The following is a 22,648-nucleotide window of genomic DNA, read 5'->3' on the forward strand; positions in this document are numbered from 1 at the left end:
TATCATAAAGTCACTGATGATGATATATTGATTATTGAAGTTTTTGTTGATGACATCATTTTTAGAGGTGAAGATAAGTTGTACATGGAATTTTCTAAGAATATGGAGAAAGAATTTGAAATGTCTATGATTGGGGAAATAAAATTTTTCTTAGGTTTGCAGATTACTCAGACCAATAAAGGTATTTTCATCTATCAAACTAAGTATGCTAGGGAATTGTTGAAGAAATTTGGTATGGTAGATTCTAAATCGGTAAGTACTCCTATGGTTACAAGTGAGAAATTGTCAAGGAAAGATATTTTTGCACCAGTAAATCCTACAAGATACAAATCTATGATTGGAGGTCTTCTATATTTGACTTAGACTAGGCCTGACATAATGAATGTTGTTTGTATTGCATCTAGATATCAGACTGATCCTAGAGAGAATCATGAGAGTGCAGTGAAAAGAAATTTTAGATACTTGCAAGGTACATCAGAATATGGTTTGTGGTACCCTAAGGATGATGAATTTACTTTATGTGCATATACAGATGCTGATTGGGCTGGTGATGTTGATGACTGAAAAAAGAACTTCTAATGGAGTTTTCTTTGTTGGAAAGAAGTTGGTTTCATGGATCAGCAAGAAACAATCATGTACTTCTTTATCTACTATTGAAGTTGAGTATGTTGCTATTGCTACTAACTGTACACAGGTTCTATGGATGAAGCAAATGTTGAAGGACATTAAAGTGCATTGCACTGGACTGATAGTCATTCACTGTGAAATTCTACTGCTATTGACATATCAAAGAATCTAGTATTTCACTCTAAGACAAACCACATATCTATCAAATATAACTTTTTGAAGGAGAAGGTGGAAGAAAATGAAGTTAGACTAGTTTATGTGAACACTAAAGAGCATTTTCACTAAACCTTTGCCTAAAAAATCATTTGAGTGCCTGAGAGACAGATTAGGGGTTTCTACCCCTCCGACAAAGAATTGATTGATGCTATTTGGTATCAATCTGATATGTATTATTAGAGATATCATTCATTCTGGCATTAATGTGGGGATGCTACTACTTAGGGGGAGTAGTAAGCCTTGTGTTTCAGTGGTTTTTGTTTTTTCTTTGATATTTTTGTCAGATTTTTGGCATTGATGTCAAAGGGGGAGAGATATATGTGAAAAACAGAGCTTTACAAAGATATCATTCACAAGGGGAGTTTGGTCTTTGTTTCAGAACTTCATTGTTATATCTTGGTATGGGATATTGTTGGCTGTCTTCCATTGGGGGAGACTTGTTTTGGCATTTCTTGGCACTTGAATATTTTTCACATCTAGTGTTGTAATCAATGCCAAAGGGGGAGTTACGGGTTTGTTAATTGCCTAGAACTCACAATTTGGTGGATTTACCATGCCCTAAGAGTGTTCATTATGTTGTTTTGACAAGATAGGGTTTGTGCCTACCCTCTCCTTTATAAAATAGGCCCAATTTGGGCTATTAGGTCTCCTAACCAAGATAGGGTTTGGACTCTTGTGTTCCCAAACTGTCAGAACCCTTTGTAACTCTCTAAAGGTATCCAAATCTGGAATTATTTATCTAGGTCTTTTGTAGCAATGAGGAGTTAAATGTTGAAAACTGGTCTGGCAGGGCTACTAGGATTTGTAGGCCTTATTGCAACAGTTGGTAAAAATCATTAGAGGGAACCTAAATTGGTGATTGGAAGGAGTATTCCTAACCTAGGGGACTTCAAATAAAATACTATATAGGCACTGATGAATTGGAGAGATGACCAAACCTTGTTGGGCTATAGGGTCCTCAAGAAGCACTAGAAGACTTTGTGAAATACTCAAGGTAAGTGACCTTGTGAGGAAGAATTTAGGAAGGTAAGGATGTGGGACTTGTCAAATTGATCCTTATATACCCCTAAGAGTCTTTTGTGATTGCTAGAGTGATTTGTTTGTCCTTGGATTGGGGGAACCTATCCTCTACCTGTACCAGGGCTCTGCATCAAATTGGTATCAGAGCATAGGAGGAATCCTTTTGGGAAGGAGAATAGTACATGTCAGTAGAAGAATCAAAGGGTGAGGCTAGAAGCATGCCTCCAAAGTGACAAATGCGGAACTTGCAAGGATGGTGCAATAAAACAAAGAAGAGAATGATCGGCTTAGAAAGTTGATAGAAAACTTGGAAGGCGGACTAGAAAGAGGAGGACCTAATGGCTCAGAGGAAGTGGGAGAAGAAGAGGAGAACCCACAAGAGTAGGAAGAAGAGGAAGTTCCTGCAGAGCATAGGTAACTAGTCAATGCCTTGAAGTCTGTGGAAAGGAGAACCATGGACTAGAAGTCAAATCTCCCTATTTTCAGTGGGAAGGTGGATGTCGATGGAGTGATGGATTGGATAGAGTCCTTGAATAACTTCTTTGAATGTGAAGACATTGTGGACAACTAAAAGATGAATATTGCCGATCAAAAATGCAGGGAGAGCCCTGACATGGTGTAATTTTGTGCAAGGGGAAAGAGTAAAAGAAGCAAGAGGAATGATCACCTCTTGGAAGAAAATGATTGCAGAGATCAATAGAGTATATGTACCTAAGGACTATGAGGTCCAATTGCATAAGAGAAGGCACAATCTTAGAGAAAACGAGATGGATATGTGTTCCTACACTGAAGAATTCTAGAGTTCGAGTATAAAGTCTAAGAAGGTTGAAGATGAAAGTGAAAGAGTGGCGAGGTATCTAAACAGCCTTAGGTGAAACATACAAGAAGAGTTTAACCTCATGTGCCCTGACACTATTCATAAATGATATCAACTAGCATTGAAGGTAGATGAGAAGCTTAAAAGAAGGCAAGAGAAGAGAGGTAGAGGAAGGGGTAAGCAATCTAGAGGAAGGAACAACTTTAGAGGAAGAGGATCAAAATTTGAATTCCAAGGAGAGAGCAGTCAAGACTCCTTAAGGAATGACAACAACAATAAAGGAAAATTTAGAGGGAGAAGGCCTAATTTCAAAGGTAGATCATCAGGAAGAGGAACAGGGCCAAAAAAGTCTTTTAACTGCAACCAAGAGGGACACATAGCCAGTAGATGCTCAGAGAAGACATGGTCTAGTTCCCAAGGACAAAGGAGAACCAACATAACCCAAGAATTAGATTACCAAGGTGGGAGTAAACCTGATTCATATGGTTATCCAGAGACAAGAGAGGCATTAATGTTGAGGAGAACCCTCTTGAATGTACCAACACCTATGGAGCCACCTCAGAGGAAGTCTATCTTCCACACCACTTGCCAATCAGGAGGAAAGGTATGCAAAGTTTTGATTGACTCAGGGTCTACTAAGAATTTTGTGTCAATAGAAATGGTAGAGAAGTTGAAATTGAGTAGGATACCCCATCCATACCCCTATAAGGTGTCTTGGCTCACAAAGGGGAAACAAACACTTGTAGAGGAGCAATCATGGGTGGAATTCTAGATAGGTGCATATAAAGATAAGATTTTGTTTGATATTGTTAACATGGATGGTTGTCACCTCTTGTTTGGAAGACCATGGCAATATGACCTCAAAGAAAACCATGATGGATTTAGGAATACCTACTCAATCACAAAGAATAGCAAGGTCATAGAGCTTATGCCCCTAACTAAAAACAATGAAGAATAGAAAGAGAGTGAGTCCAAAGTGATGATGGTGGAAGGCAAATCATTCCTTAAGGAGATAAAGATGGAAGAAGGAATACGTTTTGATTTTCTTCCAATACCAATCTCAAAGGAGAATCCTGTTGTAGATGACATGGTAGAAGGAAAGGAAAATGATCTCAGTTCGGAAGTGAAGGAGATCATTGGTAGATACCAAGGAATAGTTGCAGATGGAGTGCTAAGGAGTTTTCTGCCAATGAGAGAGATTAGTCAATGTATTGACTTGATCCTAGGGGCTACATTTCCTAACAAGGCTGCATACAAACTCACACCACAAAAAAATGAGGAGATGGCAAGGCAAATTCAAGAGTTTCTAGATTCTGACCTGATTGGGAAGATCCTTAGCCCATGTGTAGTCCCTACAGTTTTGGCACCCAAAAAGGATGGAACATGGAGGCTTTGTACTGACTCAAGAGCTCTCAACAAGATCACCATAAGGTATATATTTCCAATGCCTAGAATAGAGTATTTGCTTGATTGTTTGGGGGCATAAAATATTTCTCTAAGATTGATTTAAAGAGTGGATACCACCAAATTAGAATTAGGCCTAGTGATGAGTGGAAAAAAGCCTTCAAAACAAATGAAGGGTTGTATTAGTGGAAGGTTATGCCATTTGGATTATCTAATGCCCCAAGTATATTCATGAGACTCATGAATGAATTTTTGAAAGAGTTCACAAGGAAGTTTGTAATAGTGTATTTGGATGACATACTAATATTTAGTAGGACAAAGGAAGAGCACTTGAGGCATCTAGACATGGTTTTGAAAAAGTTGAGTGAAGAGGAATTGATGATAAATATGGATAAGTGTTTATTCATGCAAGAAGAAATCATCTACCTTGGATTTGTGATCTCTAAAGGTCACTTGAATATGGATCAAGATAAGGTAAATGCAATTCTCTCTTTGCCTACTCCTAGGACTATTGGTGAAGTTAGAAGTTTCCATGGATTAGCCACATTTTATAGAAAGTTAATAAGAGGCTTTAGTTAGATCTGTGGTCCAATGTTGGAAACCATAAAAGGTGGTCAAAGGTGCAGGTTCTTTTGGACAAAGGAGGTGGATGAGGAATTTGAAACTCTCAAGAAAAAGGTAGCTTAACAAACGATACTTGCCTTACGTGACTTTAATAAAGTGTTTCAAATTGAATGTGATGATAGTCATGTGGGCATAGGAGAATTCATAAGCCAAGAAGGTAGAACTATAGCATTCTTTAGTGAAAATCTCAATGAGGCAAAGAGAAAATATTCTTCTTATGACCTAGAAATGTATGCATTAGTTCAGTCTTTGAAAAAATGGAGGCACTATCTTCTACCAAAATAATTTGTGGTCTATACTGACAACCAAGCCTTGAGTTTCATTAAAAGTCAAGAAAAGTTAAGCCATAGGCATATGAAATGGGTAGAATCCCTCCAAGCCTAAAACTTCTCCATCAAACACAAGAAAGGAGTAGCCAACAAAGTGGCTGATGCACTAAGTAGAAGAGTGCTAACTATGTATGAAATCCAATTAGAAAGCATTGGGATTAATGTATTGAAAGATATGTATGATGCAGATGAGGACTTCAAGGAGATCTACAAGGTATGTACTAAATTTGATGAAAGGTATCATATGGAATTTTCTGATCCAAGATGGACTTCTCTTTAAAGGTGGGCAATTGTGTATACCAAGGTGCTCAATGAGGACTAATATCATCAAGGAAAAGCATAGTGGGGCTATGGCAAGTCATTTTGGCTTGGACAAGACACTTGAATTGGTAAGGAGGCACTACTTTTGGCCCAAATTGTAGGTTGATGTAATAAATTTTGTAGATGCATGCACTATTTGTGAAAAGGCAAAAGGAAGAAGCACCAATGCTGGTCTCTATCAACCCTTACCCATTCCCTCAAGACCTTGGGAAAGTGTGTCAATGGACTTTGTAATGGGTTTACCTAGAACACAAAAGGGGTTTGACAGTGTATTTGTGGTAGTGGATAGGTTTAGTAAAATGGAACATTTCTTGCCATGTAAGTCCACTAGTGATGCATCTTATATAGCAGATTTGTTTTTCAGAGAAGTAGCAAGGATTCACGGACTCCCATTGAACATAGTGTCTAACAGAGATGTCAAATTTGTTGGTCATTTTTGGAGAACTCTATGGAGGAAACTTGGCACCAACCTTTCCTTCTCATCAGCCTATCATCCACAAATGGATGGACATAACAAAGTGGTAAATAGTTCATTAGGAAACTTGTTGAGATGCCTTACAAGACAACATGGTGAAAAGTGGGATTCAATTTTGTCTTAGGCTAAGTTTTCCTACAGTGACACTGTAAACCGAAGCATAGGGAAGTCACCATTTCAGATTGTGTATGGGTTACATCCAAGAGGGGTATTGGAGTTGAGAAAACTACCCCATACAGATCCCATAAGTGCAGATGGGGAGAGGTTTGCCGAAGCCATAAAGGAAGTTCATGAACAGGTCAAGATGCAACTTCAAAAGTCATCAGACAAGTACAAAGAACATGCAGATAAAAAAAGGAGAGAAGTTCAATTTCAAATTGGAGATTTGGTTTGATTGAATTTGAAGAAGGAAAGATTGCCCAAGGGAAAACACACTAAGCTCATGCAGAGGAAAGTAGGGCCATGCCAAATGTTGAAGAAGTTTGGCAACAATGCCTATGAAATTCAATTACCACCTGACGTTGGCATATCTCCTATTTTTAATGTTTATGATCTAACTCCTTTTAAAGGTGATTCTAATGCAAATGACTCACAACAGGTCATAGAAGATGCAATAGATCTAGATCTTCCCAAACATGATCCACCTAAACTTGAGAAAGTGTTGGACACCAAGGTTGTAAAGTAGACCAAAAGCAATGAGTACAAACAATACTTGGTCAAATGGAAAGGAAAACAAGATTCTGAAGCCATTTAGTTGGATGAAGATCATATCAAGAAGCATGGCACTACATTACATGACCTCATCTCAAGAGGACTTGAGATTCATTCACCCTGGGAGTATGGTGCAGGGGTACCTCATGACTAAGATAATGAAGAAATGAAGACCTAAAGGGTACATATGCGAATGCGACCTTTCAATCTATGTAATATGATAGCTTTGTTTGATTTTTGTAATAAACTCCACTTTGTTACCCAATGACATGGATTCAACAAGTTGATAAGCAATCATGGGCTTAGGGACCTAGGGGTATTTAGTTGAGTATTTTCTAGGTGTTTATGTGTTGGAGATGTCTTAGGAAGGTTTAAGACATGTTGGAACAACTCTAGGTATGCAGACTTAACATGTGTCAAAGTTGCTCAAACATGACAACTTTTGATGACAACTTTCATGACAACTTTCATGACAACTTTTGGTTACAAAGAATAACTTCCTTCCAATGGTCACCTCAGTTCAAAAGGTGGTTAATAACCATTGAGTATGGTATAAAATGTCATTACCAATCATCATTGAGGGGAGAGAAGAGTTTTGTAAATAATTGGCATCATTGAAGCAATAAAATTCTCAGAATTTCCTACAATTTTGCTGTTCTGATCGGGGTACCGTACTGTACGATCATTTTGGAATTAGGAAACTAGTGGTATGTGTTAGAGTGGCCAATCACCTTTCATATTCATCAAGTCTGAGGTCTTAATTTTCTAGGACAAGGGAGAAACCGGTCATTTTCTGGAAGTTGTCTAGATTTAATAGTTTTAACTAGGGTTTCACAAAGAAATGGCCTCATCTTGTTGATCCTTCATTGGTGACCCACAGCTCTGGAGGAGATGCAAGTATGGCCAATTTATTTTAATATTTTGAAATCCTTTCACAGGTTAGGACCGGTTGGAGGCAAGGGTTGGATGCATTAAGGTGGGCAACTCCATGTGGCCATCGTGCAAGTGCAAGCAAATAGGTCTCACATATGATGTTAGGGGTCCGTTCATTGCCTATAACTTAGGAATTGGTGGATTTACCATGCCCTAAGAGTTTTAATTATGTAATTTTGACAAGATAGGGCTTGTGCCTACCCTCTCCTTTCTAAAATATGCCTAATTGGGGCTATTAGGTCTCCTAACCAAGATAGGGTTTGGACTCTTGTATTCCCAAACTGTTAGAACCCTTGGGATATGTTTTGTAACTCTCTAAAGGGTATCCAAATTTGGAATTATTTATCTAGGTCCTTTGGAGGAATGAGGAGTTAAATGTGGAAAACTGGTCTGGTAGGGCTACTAGGATTTGTAGGCCTTATTGCAGCAGTTGGCACAAACCATTAGATGGAACCTAAATTGGTAATTGGAAGGAGTCTTCCTGACCTAGGGGACTTCAAATCAAACCCTAGATAGGCACTAATGAATTGGAGAGAGGACCAAACCTTGCTGGGCTATAGGGTCCTTAAGAATCACTAGAAGACCTTGTGAAACACTCAAGGTAAGTGACCTTGTGAGGAAGCATTTAGGAAGGTAAGGATGTGGGACTTGTCAAATTGATCCTTCCATACCCCTAAGAGTCTTTTTTGATTGCTGGAGTCCTTGGTTTGTCCTTGGATTGGGGGAACCTATCCTATACCTGTACCAGGGCTCTGCATCAATATACTTGCCAATTAGGGGTATTTAATTGTTTTTCCATCTTAGGCCAACATAGGAAAACTTTTTCCCACTCACAATTGACAAGCCCAATGCAATGTTTTCTCAAACGAGGCCCAAAATAGGGTTGGGATAGGGGCATTGTTGACGTCTATTTTGACGCACTCACCGACCATCAAGAAGTCAATGTGAACACTCACCACCTCTCCTGAAAAGCAATAAGATATGGGGAACTGATCACTCCAAGGTCTTTATAGTCAGGTCTTGATGATGATGGGAAACTCAATGGTTGATGTGGTTGTACATGTTAAGGGGCCTATTGGTTGAAACTAAATCCCAATAATTTTTAATAACTTAACTTCTTTTCTTTTGTATTTTATGATTTACGATTCTTCTGGAAATAAATTGTGAAAGATAGGGAAACAAGAAAATAACAATGAAACCAATTCAATAAAAACTTAATGAACTACTCAATTAGTACCCTATAATCCAAAAATTATCAAACATTTTCCAAATCAGCATTCAATAGCGAACCTCTAATGAACATGCAAAGTCATGCAACCTCACAAAATCAGGAAAATAATATCACCACAATATCGTCTATTCTAGTACTTCTCATACACCACTTACGTGCGTAGTATGAATCATAAAGAAATAAACAAAAGATCAGAACAAGTTGCTGATTTCAAACAATAGACATTACTCGAATGCAAAGAACAAACTCGTAGAACATATGCATAAATCGGGCAATCTATAAGGTGCTTCTTGTATTAATTTCAAAGAATGTATCACAAAAATAGCTCAATTTCATAGTAATCTACAAAAAATAATCTAAAATCTCTAAGTGGGCCTCAAATCATCAATTTGTGGACCCTTACAAATGAATCAGACTCCTCAATTTATAGACTTTTCTATCCTACTTTCTAGGAAATAAACCTATCTAAATTAAGAACTAAAAATCAAGGAGTCGTAGTTGACATGCAAGTCTCCACCTTGGACTCCAGTTAAACATTACAAAACTGGGACTGAGGGAGCACTACGAAGATGGTGTTGCATGAGCTAGGCTTTCATAGTCATGCAAAATTTTGGAGCAAAAAATGAAGCGTGAGTTGGAGGCGCAGTTGAAGTCCTCATGGGGTGGTCATGCAAAAAATCCTTTTAAAAGTCATTCTATCATTAGCAACTACACATTTATCTTTTACTTCTTTTTATAGGTTTTATAATTGCTGATGATACATGAAATCACCTCAGCAGGAGGATCAGTAACATGTTTGATTCTAAACTTGTACTTCTTCAAAATTTCCTCCGCATTCTTTCTTTCACTTTTCTAACTCCTCTATTGTCTTTGCGGCTTGTTTACATAGGGTTATCAAATATGTATATATGTCCATTAATGCAACACTAAACTGAGTCGGAGCTGCAAAATGTTGTGCCTTGAATACGCATCCCACTGGCAGAGTACATGATCTTTCTCCATACCTCTTGCATTGGTTATTCTAAGCCCAAAGACTCCTAATAACTGTCCTACAAAATTTTTATACTTTTCCACTACCCCAAGGAGGGGAGATCGAATATCTGTTATATCCTTCACATACTATTGAAGCATTTCTATCTTCAACTCCAAAATGTATATGTAAGATTGCAAATATTTACAACTGTCTCCACCCAAGAGGTCCTTCCTTATTATCTCTTCTTCCCCAAGACTCAAAACTTTATTCAAGACCCAAAACTTCTTTCTATAAGTGTTGAGCTTCCGCTCCCACTGCTGAGAACAAGAAGCCAACACTCCTCCAATTTGCATGGCCTTCCCATATTCCTTCATGGTGTTATGCAGAAATAGTCTAATTTTAGAGGCATTTATTTGTGCCCATGACTTTGCCGTGGCAATCACCTATCTTACCTCAACAAATGCTTTTATATCTCCCTTTGGGAGTGACGAGGTTGAAGGTAAATTATCACCTACACATGTATCCAAGGGCTTGCTCATCTCTACCAACAAATGCTTATGTTGTTCCAGCTATTCCTTGACCTCTGAATGAGAGGTATGTTCTTTTTCTATTTGCCCCCTAATGACACTAGTAGCCAACTCCAATGTATCTAATTCTCCCCACTTAGTCTGCTTACCCAATTTCACTTGTGATACTTGGTAATTTGGAGAGCTTTGACCTTCTGCTTGTGTAGGAACTGTTGACTTGATGATGATTGTAATGGATGAATTCATGTGTTGTCATTGATGGAACATGTACACACACATATGTTCACATTGACATTGTAATCTTAGACAACCCGGTATTACTTCTAAAGTTACTTGTATTGCAATCGGTATTGAATGTTTAGTTTATGATGGTTTAGAGAGTGTCAAACCGGTATATGTAGACAACCGGTATATATAGGAATGACTTGACACCAACTTGGAAATTCAGCGGAAACCATTAAAGAAGCAATGGAGGACAATCAGATTACATGCTGATAGTGATTAACTCCAAACTGACATAGGTGTTCCAACCGATATTCATTGATTATGTGATGAGTTATCACCGGTCGTGATGATTTATCCCTAATCGACAAATTTGGTGGTAATATGTGATGAGTTATGTTTGATTGTCTAGATACACTGCACCTAGGAAATTGTGATATTATTTCTAAGCTGACATGAAATCTATTGTCTATATAATGACATTATGATGAACTATTATTATGATATGATGTGATACGAGATAGAAGTGTTAAGTTGTTGAAGGCATTGCAGAATATGTTGGTGATATAGTTTTGATTGAGTAGAAAAGGATCTATTCAAGCAAGTTGTGCTACTTCTAGATCACACCACCTATTATTTTCTAATCACTACAATAGTCAAATCCCCTAACCATGTAAGCTCTAACAAGCTTCATTGTACAAATCCTCTAACAAGTTGATGCATTAGTTTGGATTTTGAAATCCTCTACTGAGGTTAATCCTAACAGGGTACTACCTTTAATAGGGTATAGCTCCTAATAGAGCTTTGGGATCTTTAACAAGATTTGCTCCTAGCAGAGCAAATTTGTAGACCTTAACTAGTCAGTTACCTATTACTACAGATAGTTAGCTTGTGAGTCCCATCTCACCGCAATTTTTCCCATTTGGTGGATGTTTTACTTATTGTGGATGCTTTAATATCATTCTAGATTGCATGCATAGTGTTTAGTAAATTTGTTAAGTATCTCAACCGGTCAGTGTTTAAAGTGGTATTGTTTTTACTGTCATTGATTCACCCTGTTAGATATTTGGTTAACCCTAAAAACACTGAGAGAGCGAGGGGGGGGGGGTGAATCAGTGTCTAACCTGTAGATGAAAGATTTAAACTTATTTGCAACTTTATAACTGAAATTAATATACCGGTAAGCAAATAATAATGCAGTAAAGAGAAACAAAAGAATCAACATCAATGCACACTCTAACACATATATTTTTGGTGAGGAAACCCAATAGGGGAAAAATATTGGTGGGATTTGTGACTGACAATATTTACTCACTAGCCAATATGAATAAATATTACTTAGTACAATAGGGGTCTGCACATGTAGGAAGGCCAATTGCCTAGAGCTCATGCTCAAAAACAAAAATGGAGTCCCACTGACTACACAATTGGATGGTTATATCCAATAACAATGTACTACTTCAAAATAGCATTTGCAATGCTAGATTCAGTACTGGTTTAAGCTCCGCCTGATACCTCTACCAAAAACATTTCTGCTAAATGATTCTTCTTTCACAGAATAGTCTTCGCTCTTCTCTGCTTCTTATTCACTCTCAAAATAAATACATCAAAGTGCATAAACAACTATCTGGTATCATATCCCTATTTCATCTCAAACATCACTTACATACACACATACCTACATACATTACTTACTTCTATACATATACCAAATGACCTACAAGATCTCATACATATACAAGTCTTTACAATATATCATGTTGGCCATACAAATATAATTTACATTACAAACAATATTATTTCCAAGCCGGCTTAGATTGCTGATATAATCTTTTGTTGGTGTAAACTACAGCTAGTATAAACTGGATGCCGGTGCGGGTAGGTGAAGTCTCTTGCCGGTATAATTTGTGAACCATGTTGCTAGTTAGTTGCCACTATTTCCATCCATGAAAACATCTACCATTCTCATCTGAGTGTATAATGCCAACAATCTGCCCCTTTGATATTGATGGCAACACTCATGAGAAAAATCCAAAACTGAAATCCAAAACTGAAAGTGCTCCCCTTGAGAAAATGATCTCCTTCTATTCACTTGTCACCATGCCTTACTCTATACATTTCAAATGATCTCCTTCTATTCACTTGTCACCATGCCTTACTCTGTACATTTTTCTCACTATACCACTCCCCCTTTGACATCAATGACAAAGGATGTCAAAATAATTAAAAATTCAAAAATTTACTTAGAACCCTGAAGCTGGTTATGTACAATCTGAAAAATATCTGCCAAAACCAAGTTAAGACCCTATAGGAATTTTGTACAGTTGGAAATTATTATCTCAGTTTGCCTAATCATCCCGGTGAGATAATGCATCTGTTGCTCTGGTGATCTTTCTCCTTGAATTGTTGCCTTGGATAGTGCATTCTGATGTGTTAATAGATTATCCAATCTTGGACCAATTTTATTCTTTAACTCCTTGATTTTCATCTTCGACCTTGCTTTCTCTTTTTCTAGATTTTCAATTTTCTCTTCATATGTAGCCATTTCCTGATCCAAAACTGATGTTAGTTCTAAAGAACCAATCATGTTATCTGCAATGTCATCAATCTCTTTTTAATTTTTCCTTATCTGTTCATCAATGTCTTCTATTAAATGATGAGGTTTGCAGGCTTCCCGGTACAATTCCTTGTATTCCAAAATGGTGGACTTCAATGCTGGTAGCAATGAACCGATTTGTTCTTGACAATCCTTTATTGTTTTGTCAAAGAAATCTTCCTTTTCCTTATTAACTCTTTCCTGAATACTTTCCTCATTTATTTTATCTACTTACTGAATGTTAGAAGAAATGAATTTGGACAATATGTCCAATTTACCTATTGAACCAATAATGTGATCTACCTTGCACGCTGGTACAATCATTTGCAAAATCGGTAGAGATTCTTCAATAGCCTTAAATGCTAAGGCATTGCACATAGTTATCTTCTTGATAGAATCCAAAAGTACTTTTGTTACAGTTGTCAGTCTGAAGTCCACAGTAGAAGTACTGGGAGAAGTGTTGGGTTCTGCAATAATTTTCTTCTCTTCTCCAGATATCTGCCCAGCCACCTTAACCACTTCCTTATTCACTTTCTCTTCCTTATTCTCACTCCTATTCTCTGCTAGTTCAGATTCTATCTGCTTGTTTTTCTTTCTCTGCCAGTATCTCAACATTCTATTGAGTGTCAACGATCTTGACCGGTGAGTCGACATTTTCAACATTTATAGATTCAGATTTCTTTTCCTCAGCAATTTCCTTATCCATTACAATATTGATGTCCTGAGTGTCAACATTCATTGTGAATAGAATGTTTGACTCGGGATCAACATCATCTATTTTCACTTTCTCTGACTTCTCTTCAGGCTAATTTTGCATTTCTGTCGGTGCCTCTGCTACTACTGGTGGGGTGTCCTATGCCGGTGGAGGTAAGTTGTCTTTTATTGTGAAATCAGGAACACTGCCAACCTTACTCTTACCCTTATCTTCTTTCGGATATATCTTAGTGAAGGATTTGTCAACTTTCTATCTATCTTTTTCATCCCTTTTCTCTTTCTCAACAAATAATATGTCCCACTTATCTGCCGTTTCATCTGCTATCTCTTTTATTCTACCGGCCATGAGAATAACTTGCCAGTGACCACTTGCAAAAACAATCTTGTTAGCTTCAACTATTAAATCATCTATTTCTTTTTTAGATTCAACATGATGAACTGCTAATAGTGCTTCAACCTTCAATTTCTTATCTAGTTCCATAGTAGACATTCTCTTGGCTTCAAGTCTCAGATATAAATCATTTGGGAGAACATCTATAACTTCAATAAGAACCTTCTTATATATATCTAGATGCAAAATTACACTTTCCTCAATGGTATCCTTATCAGAATCCTTAAAAGAATTATAGAACTTACTAACATTTCCAAGATTTCCATCCTGAGTTATTTCATTGATAAGCTCTTCTGGTGAAATTGTATCAGGTACCTTTTGTTCCGGTTTCTTCTCTATGACCTTTTTCTTGGGACCACTGGGCTCTCTCATAGATTGTTGTTTCTTTATTAGAGTCCTTGATTGCTTCAGTGATGGAGTAGGTGCCAGTGAGGGTTTTCTTTTCTTCCTATCCACCCTTTTTAATTCAGCAGCCTTGTCATTATCAGAGTCAGATGAGGTAGAAACAGGAGAAATATGTGCTATCGGTTGTTGTTCTAATTTTCTTTCTTGTGAAAAAACACCACTCATCGGATCAAGTTTAAAAAATCCCTTTTTAACAACTTCAACAAACTTTGAAGCATCTTTTATTACTTTGTCTCTTTTCTTCCTCTGCTTCTGAATTTCAACATCTTTCTCTATAGTTTCTGCATTGCCAAAGATCTTTTCAATTGGTTCTGGTGGAGCATCTAGGAGTATCTTGGCATAAGATTCCAAGATATGTGAATCCACTTCATAACCCATCATAGTTATCCAGACAGTTCTAGGTCTAACTGCCTCCATCCATACTTCATCTCTTTTAATAACAAAGCATATCTGTTTGTCATATTTGTCAACAATACTTTGAGGGATTCTTTCCCTTTGTCTCATTTTAGCTTGAAAGTCCTTGAAGTATTCTTTTACCAGCTTGTCACAATCTGAGCCCGTGTCAATAATTGCCTCCTTTATCTATTTTCCAACAAAAATATCATAGGCAAAGTCTTTGTGGCCTATACCGGGAATCTCCTTTGAGAAATATAGCATTAAACATACAAGTAAATTGCCAAATTTGAAAGTTCCCTTCTTATCACCTTTAATCTTATCCAAATTTTCTATCAGTTCATCTTTCAACCACTCAAAAATATCAATTTTAGCATTGTTCATTATCATCTCATAAGCACTATGAATGCATAGACTGGAAACCGAATTCAGCCTATTAGTATGAGCAACTTTGTATCCAATAACCATACTTGCATATTTGACATTGTTATCAGTTATATCGCTAACCCCAAGTGATCTGTTATCTGATGTTGTGTCGGTTAAGTTCATAACCCCTTTGTTTGGAATTTTCTTTTTCTTCTCAGGCCTAGTTCCGGTAGAAGGTAAACCAATAACAACCTTAATCCCTTCCTTAGTGATTTTGACAACTGAGTCTAGCCATAAAAATTCACTGTGAACTCTGCTAAGAACATAATAGACAATCTCATCTGAAAATTTAGGAATGTGAAGGATGTCTACGAACCCTAAATCTTCCACAATCTTGTGTTCTGATTTGACTAAACCTTGTTTATCAGTGATAACATTCATGAACATTTTCTTTAAATCCTCAGACCCTAAATCTTCAATATTATAGTGAATGTATGCCCTAGGGTCTTTAGCAAATGCAACTCCCTTTGGGCTTATTAAAAATGCACCATTGGAGTCATCCAACTTAGCTATCTTGGGGATTGTCTTAAAGACTAGTCTAGGACGCTTGATATTTTCCACAATAGTAGGGTTTGCAATGAATTCAGGAATGCAAGATGAGGAAGCCAATTTGTAAGATAAATACCTTTTAAATGAAAACCTTGGATGCCCTGAAAAAATCTTGCTGCTTTTCTTTTTGAATGCTAGTGCTCAACTTCTACGCTCTTCGAATACTTGAATGCTTGGTAAGCCAAAATGAGAAATTATTGTGCTTTATAACCAAAAAGTTAACTTACAACCATAATAAATGCTTCACTGGTTAAGTGAATACTGAACATATCTGCCGGTAAAGAAAAATTATGACTTCTTACCACCATCTGAGGGTAGAATGCATGATCTTCAATTAGTTTCCTTACCCCTAAGGATTATTCCTTAGTTAGATGAAGAATCTCCTTCTGGTGCAGGATTTCTCTAGTTTGCCAGTGCAGAGACAAATTCATCATTTCTCCGATCTCTCTTCTTGACCCATTGTTTAGTGAATTCTTGCTTGATTCAATTCACCTTTTCCTTGCCTTTGTCATTAGACCCTTTGTTGTTTGCCGGTACATTCTTGCTTTCACAAAATCTTGCAATATGCCAATCTTGTTACATGCATAACAAGTTACATTGCTTCTTTGAATAACTTTTCCATAACCTTTCCTGGTTTGAGTTCTGCATTGATTATATAGATGTCCAAATCTACCACAAGCATAGCATTTTACATTCATTCTACAATTGTCTGACTTATGACCATATTTATTACATTTGGAATATTGACCGGTGGATGAGTTTGTATTTTGATTATTCCTAAATCTACACCGATTCGCTCTATGACCAAATTTGTTGCAATTAAAACATTTGCCATTGAATTTATAAGCATTAGGTTGCCTTACCAGTTTGCTGTGATCATGATTGTTTGTAGTTCCTGAACTTTCTCCATGTTCAAATCCAGGTCCAACTGTTTCTCCATCAGGTTTTTGACTCTTCAGCACATCATCAAGCTTGTCTGAACTCTTTTTGAATTTGTCCTTATATTCATTTGTAGTGACCAACTCACTTCCCAAAAGTGCCAACTTGTCTCATAAGTTCCTCTTTGTCACGTTGCATGTGAGTCAACTCTGTTTTAAGCATATCATTATCATAACTAAGCCTTAGAGATTCATCTGATCTTTCATTAAGTCTTATGACCAAATCTTCCTCATTCTTCTTTCTATCTTCAATATCCTTACATAGTCTCATGGTTAAATCTTGCATCTCATTCTTCATGTTACTATTCTCTTGTCTTAGTTTCTCTGCAATATCTCCGAGAGTTTCTTTCTCTTCATCATCTTATTTTTGCAGTTGTACATGTAATTCTTTTATTTTATTCTTTGCTATGACCAGATTTTCTTGAAGTGCTTTGAAGAATTCCTGATCAGATCTAAGTTCATCTTCCAATCTGATATTCTTCAATTTTTCTGCATCAAAATCTTCAAGAGCCGCTTCCAATTGTTGTCTCAAAGTTTCCATTGGTACTGGTTTCAGAATCTTCCTCAAGCTATTAGGCTTCCACAAATAGAGGACCGGAATCTAATACCAATTGTTAGATATTTTGTTAACCCCAAAGACACTGAGAGGGGGGTGAATCAGTGTCTGACCGGTAGATGAAAGATTTAAACTTATTTTCAACTTTATAATTGAAATTAATATACCAGTAAGCAAATAATAATGCAGTAAAGAGAAACAAAAGAATCAACATCAATGCACACCATAACACAGATATTATTGGTGAGGAAACCCAGTAGGGGAAAAACCTTGGTGGGATTTGTGACCCACAATATTTACTCACTGGCCAGTATAAATAAATATTACTTAGTACAATAGGGGCCTGCACATGTACGACGGCCAACCGCCTAGAGCTCACCATTGAAAAACAAAATTGGAGTCCCACTGACTACAAAATTGGATGGTTAAATTCAATAACAATGTACTACTTCAAAATAGCATCTGCAATGCTAGATTCAGTATCGGTTTAAGCTCTATCTGATACCTCTACCAAAAACCGTGCCGGTAAATGATTTTGCTTTCACATAATAGTCTTCGCTCTACTCTTCTTTTTATTCACTCTCAAAATAAATACATCAAAGTGCATAAACAACTATCCGGTATCATATCCCTATCTCATCTCAAATATCGCTTGCATACACACATACCTACATACATTACTTACTTCTATACATACAAGTAATGACCTACAAGATCTCATACATATATGAGTCTTTACAATACATCATGTCGGCCATACAAATACAATTTACATTACAAACAATATTATTTCCAAGTTGACTTAGACTATTGGTATAATCTTTTGCCATTGTAAACTGCAGCTGGTGTAAACTGGATGCCAGTGCTGGTAGGTGAAGTCTGTTGCTAGTATAACCTATGAACCATGTTTCTAGTTAGTTGCCACTGTTGTCATCAATGAAAACATATACCATTCTCATCTAAGTGTATAATTCCAACGCACCCCCCCTCTCAGTGCTTTATAAGTCTATCAATTGGTATCAGAGCCAAACTTCTTTAAGGCTTAATTGCTTGGAAGGAAATGCTAAAGCCACCATGGGGGATATGAGCTACTTTGAGATGGCTAGAGTGCTTGAAGCTACTAAGGAAGAGCTTGAAACCCTCAGGATCATATTTAAAGCTTCACAAGTCAAAAGGAGAGAGCTGACTGAACAACTCTTGGAAATATCTGATAATAGTTCTTCAAATGAAGCTAACATTGATGCATTAAATGAAGAAGTTGAAAAACTGAATGGTGAAAAGCTAAATCTAAGAAGAGAGTTAGAAGACCTAACTATCCGCATGAGTCAAGAGCTGGAAGCTAGGAGGGAAGCTGAAGACCTTGTCAAAGAAAGAGATCATGAGATTGCTAACATCAAACAAGAGAATGCAACTTTGCATGAGCATTGGCATGCAGAAAAAGAGGAAAAAGAGGCTTTACAGCTAGATCTTGAAAATGGATTATCACTAAGAGAGACTCTTACAAAACACAATGAAGATCTTACCAAAGAACTCATTGAGGCTAATGGAAAGCTAGAAAATTTCAATAAAAGTGCTTCTATGTTGGATGAGTAGATCCGATCTCATAGGATGAAAGGTGATACATCTGGACTAGGCTTTAATACATCTGAGAAAGAAGAGTCTCCCAGTACAAAGAGAAACATACAGAAAGGTAAAATTGCTCCTAAGGTTAACAAGCCTACCGGTAAGAGAGTTTTTAAACATGTTTTCTTTGTCTATCATAAACCTAGACATACTAAAAATTTGTGTAGAAACAGACCCAATGAGAATATAGGCTACAATGCAAATACTAGGTATGTATCTAGGATATTTGAAGGTTATTGTTTTACATGCAAGATGTATGGACATAGATCAGTTGAATGTAGATATGGAGCTAATAATCCAGTACCTCACATGAATCCAAGACCTAATGGTAACAAAAGGAGAATCTATGACAACTGGGGAAACATGAGCTGGCAAAAACCCTATGTCAACCGGTTTAGTCCATTTGAGATGGAAAAGGTAACCAATGTCATTTGCACCATTTATAACAATTATGGTCATGTGGCTATGAACTACAGAAGGAGAACTGGAAGAGGCAATGCAGGACCTTGAAGATCATCTGGAATGGCCTTCTATCATTGTTATAAATTGGGACACATGGTGAAGTTCTGTAGAACTATAAAGAACAAAATGGATAATCATGTTGTAGACCAGAAAGGTAAGCAGAAGGTAAATGTTGAAGAAACCAGAGAAGAGATGAATCGAATATGGAAAATGTAGAGTGATGATATGACTGCAGAAGAACCCAATCCTTCATCTAGTGTGGAGAATCCTACACCAGTGAATTAAGCCTTTCAATAGGGCTAAGGGGAGCATAGCGGTAAATCTACTTCCGGACCCCTTGAAAGATGAGTGGTAAGAAAGTTTGCATTTTTGAGTTATTCTGTGAGAAATCTTGATATCTTTGTCTATCAGTTTTTTGAAAGTTTGTCAAACAGTTTTACACTCGTTAATATTGAATGTATCGATAAGCGGTGTATTAGGGTTTGTAACCCTAGTGGTTGAGCAATTAATGCAGTAGGTAAAAATGATAAAAGTGAGTTTTACTATGTTATTTTTACCTTAAATGCATTTGAAAGAGAATTCTTGAGCACTTGCAGAGCGAAAAGAGAATTGCTAGCTGGTTGTGGATGATTGTGCTATAAATTGTGTGATTGAAGCTGATTCAAAGATTAGTGAAGGTGGAACTGGTGTGCATTTGAGAAATCAATCAGAAACTGAGGCAGCACGGGATAATTAAGGTATTTCTTTGTAAATCCCTTTCAAATAAAGTTTATCAAAATGGCTTCATCATCTAAGAAAGTAGAGAGACTGACGATCACATCACAACCTATGGAGGTTATGGAATCTGAACAAATAGTGTCTTACAATGCTTTATCTCAAGTTCCTAACAATGTTATCATAACAAGTGATTTATCCAGTTATATTGAGTGTAAAATTGAAGATTTATGATCATTTTCAATATACTCTCAATTGAAATCCTTGTGTGATAAGAGCAGAAATATCAAACTTGAGTATATTAGGGTTTATGAGAAGGGTTTTCACAATGCAGCTTATTTTATTGAGGATTTTGAAGAGGAACATATCGGAATCATTCTTAGTCGAGTTCATGGTGAAAATATGTATCTTGAAAGGTCACATACGATCACTAAAGAAGCTATCCATGTTGTTATTGGTTTTTGGTCAACGAGTAAAGTTCCCAAGTGGAGGCAAATTTCAAAAGAAACTGTAATGATATTAACTTAGTCTACCTTTGATGGGCGTGCATTTTTAGTTAACAACATTAAGGACCCAGTGTTTAGATTTGTTACCATCGTTATAGGCTACATGATATTCTATTCTAGTAGAATGAACAGTGTGCCATATGTAGCAGTACATACAACCTATAGAATGATTGTTGAGAACAAAAATTATGACCTATGTGAGGCCATAAGAAGTCAATTAAGAAGGACAACAGTTAGAAGTTCAAATTTGGTCAGTTATTGATTGGTTTATTCTTTTACTTTCAAAATTTCCTACCAAGAATTGGTGACATTGAATGGTCAAAAGACCTACCGGTAACTGCCCAGATCAAGAACATCATTAAAGATGTTAAGAACACTTTCTCTACTACAATGAACAGGTACTTTAATGAATTTCAAAAGAAAATGAGTATGAGGGTAAGGTTACCTGAAGACATGGTGAAAAACTTTGCTAAGGACATCATTTTCATAGTCACCACTGATTTCTGTCTCATGGAAGTTATTGAACCAAGAGAGGATGAAATTGAAGACATTAGCTATGAAGTCAATTATGACTTATTGATCGGTTATGCTAATAACCTATTGGCATCTCCAGTGGACAGGAAGAAGAAAAGACTGGGTACCTTTGAGGAGAAAACTGTACAAGCTGAAACCAGTAGTGCTCAACCTAGTAGTGGTAAAGGAAAGAAGAAGAAGGATGAGCAAGCACCTCTAGTGTCAACAAGAACAAGAGTGACATGAAGTGTCCAAGTTAAGAAGGAACCGACACCAATGGTATACATAAAGAAGCAAACTACAATGAAGAAGAGAGACTGACAACTGATTATTCAAGTAGAATCTGATGATACCAACATTGAGGAGAAGCCAAAGAAAATAAAGGCAACTGGTAAGAAAGCCAAACTAGTTGAAGACACCTCTCAGTAGGGTATTCCTATTAGTTCTTTATCTTACAAACCTATGATTTATTTTGAGAGAAATATAAAACGATTAGGGAGGAATAGGTTTGATAATGTTAAAGAATGTTTTGATTCATTTAATGAAGATCAAAAGGAACAAATTGTTCAACAGGTAATCAACTACTTATGTCAATACAATCGATTACCTCAGGATCTTAAAAATTATATTTCTGATTCTTTGTATTCCATTCTTATAAATAAGTGGAAAGTGGCAGTTGAACAGGATCAAGAAATAATTGATAGTACTTTCATTCAGTATTTTCCTGATTTGTCTAAAGATGAATTAGCAACATTACTTGATAAATTCAAAGAACAATTTCATTTTAAGATAAGAAGATTGATGTTAATGAATGGAAAGGTGCAATTTGTTGAAGTAGGAACTCATCAGATAGCCAAAAATGTTCAACGGATGCATAATCATACAAAGTCTCATAGTGATGATCAAACAAAGACTGAAGATCAACCAGAGTTAGATGGAGAAGAAATTGTTTCACCAGATATTAATAAGCATAAGGGTGACACTACTTCTCAACCAATTATTTTTGTTGATGATGTTCAAGACACCATTGATCTATCTGGAAATATTATTGAACCAGATAAGCTACTACAACAACCACCGATTATTACTATTTCACAGGTTAAGGCAGTGGAAATATCAACAACTCAACCAAGTGTGGATATTCCTGCCCCACCGATAAAAGATCAACAAATGAAAACACAACTACCACCGATTTCACAGGCTACTCAAGAGAAACCTACAAAAAAAGTTGAAGAGAAGCCCTCTAAGCAAGAAAAGGAACAAGATCAAGAGAAAATTGAGGAGAAGAAATCTGTTGAACAAGAAAAGGCATTAGTCAAGCAGCAAAATAATGATGATGATGACTCATTAGGCATCAAAGAGCCTATAGATATAGAGAATATGAGTGCATTGGAACTTATGGAGATTGCAACTGTGATGTAATCCAGGGCTT

This window comes from Cryptomeria japonica, chromosome 6, assembly GCF_030272615.1.
Source record: "Cryptomeria japonica chromosome 6, Sugi_1.0, whole genome shotgun sequence".
NCBI classification, from domain to species: Eukaryota; Viridiplantae; Streptophyta; class Pinopsida; order Cupressales; family Cupressaceae; genus Cryptomeria; species Cryptomeria japonica.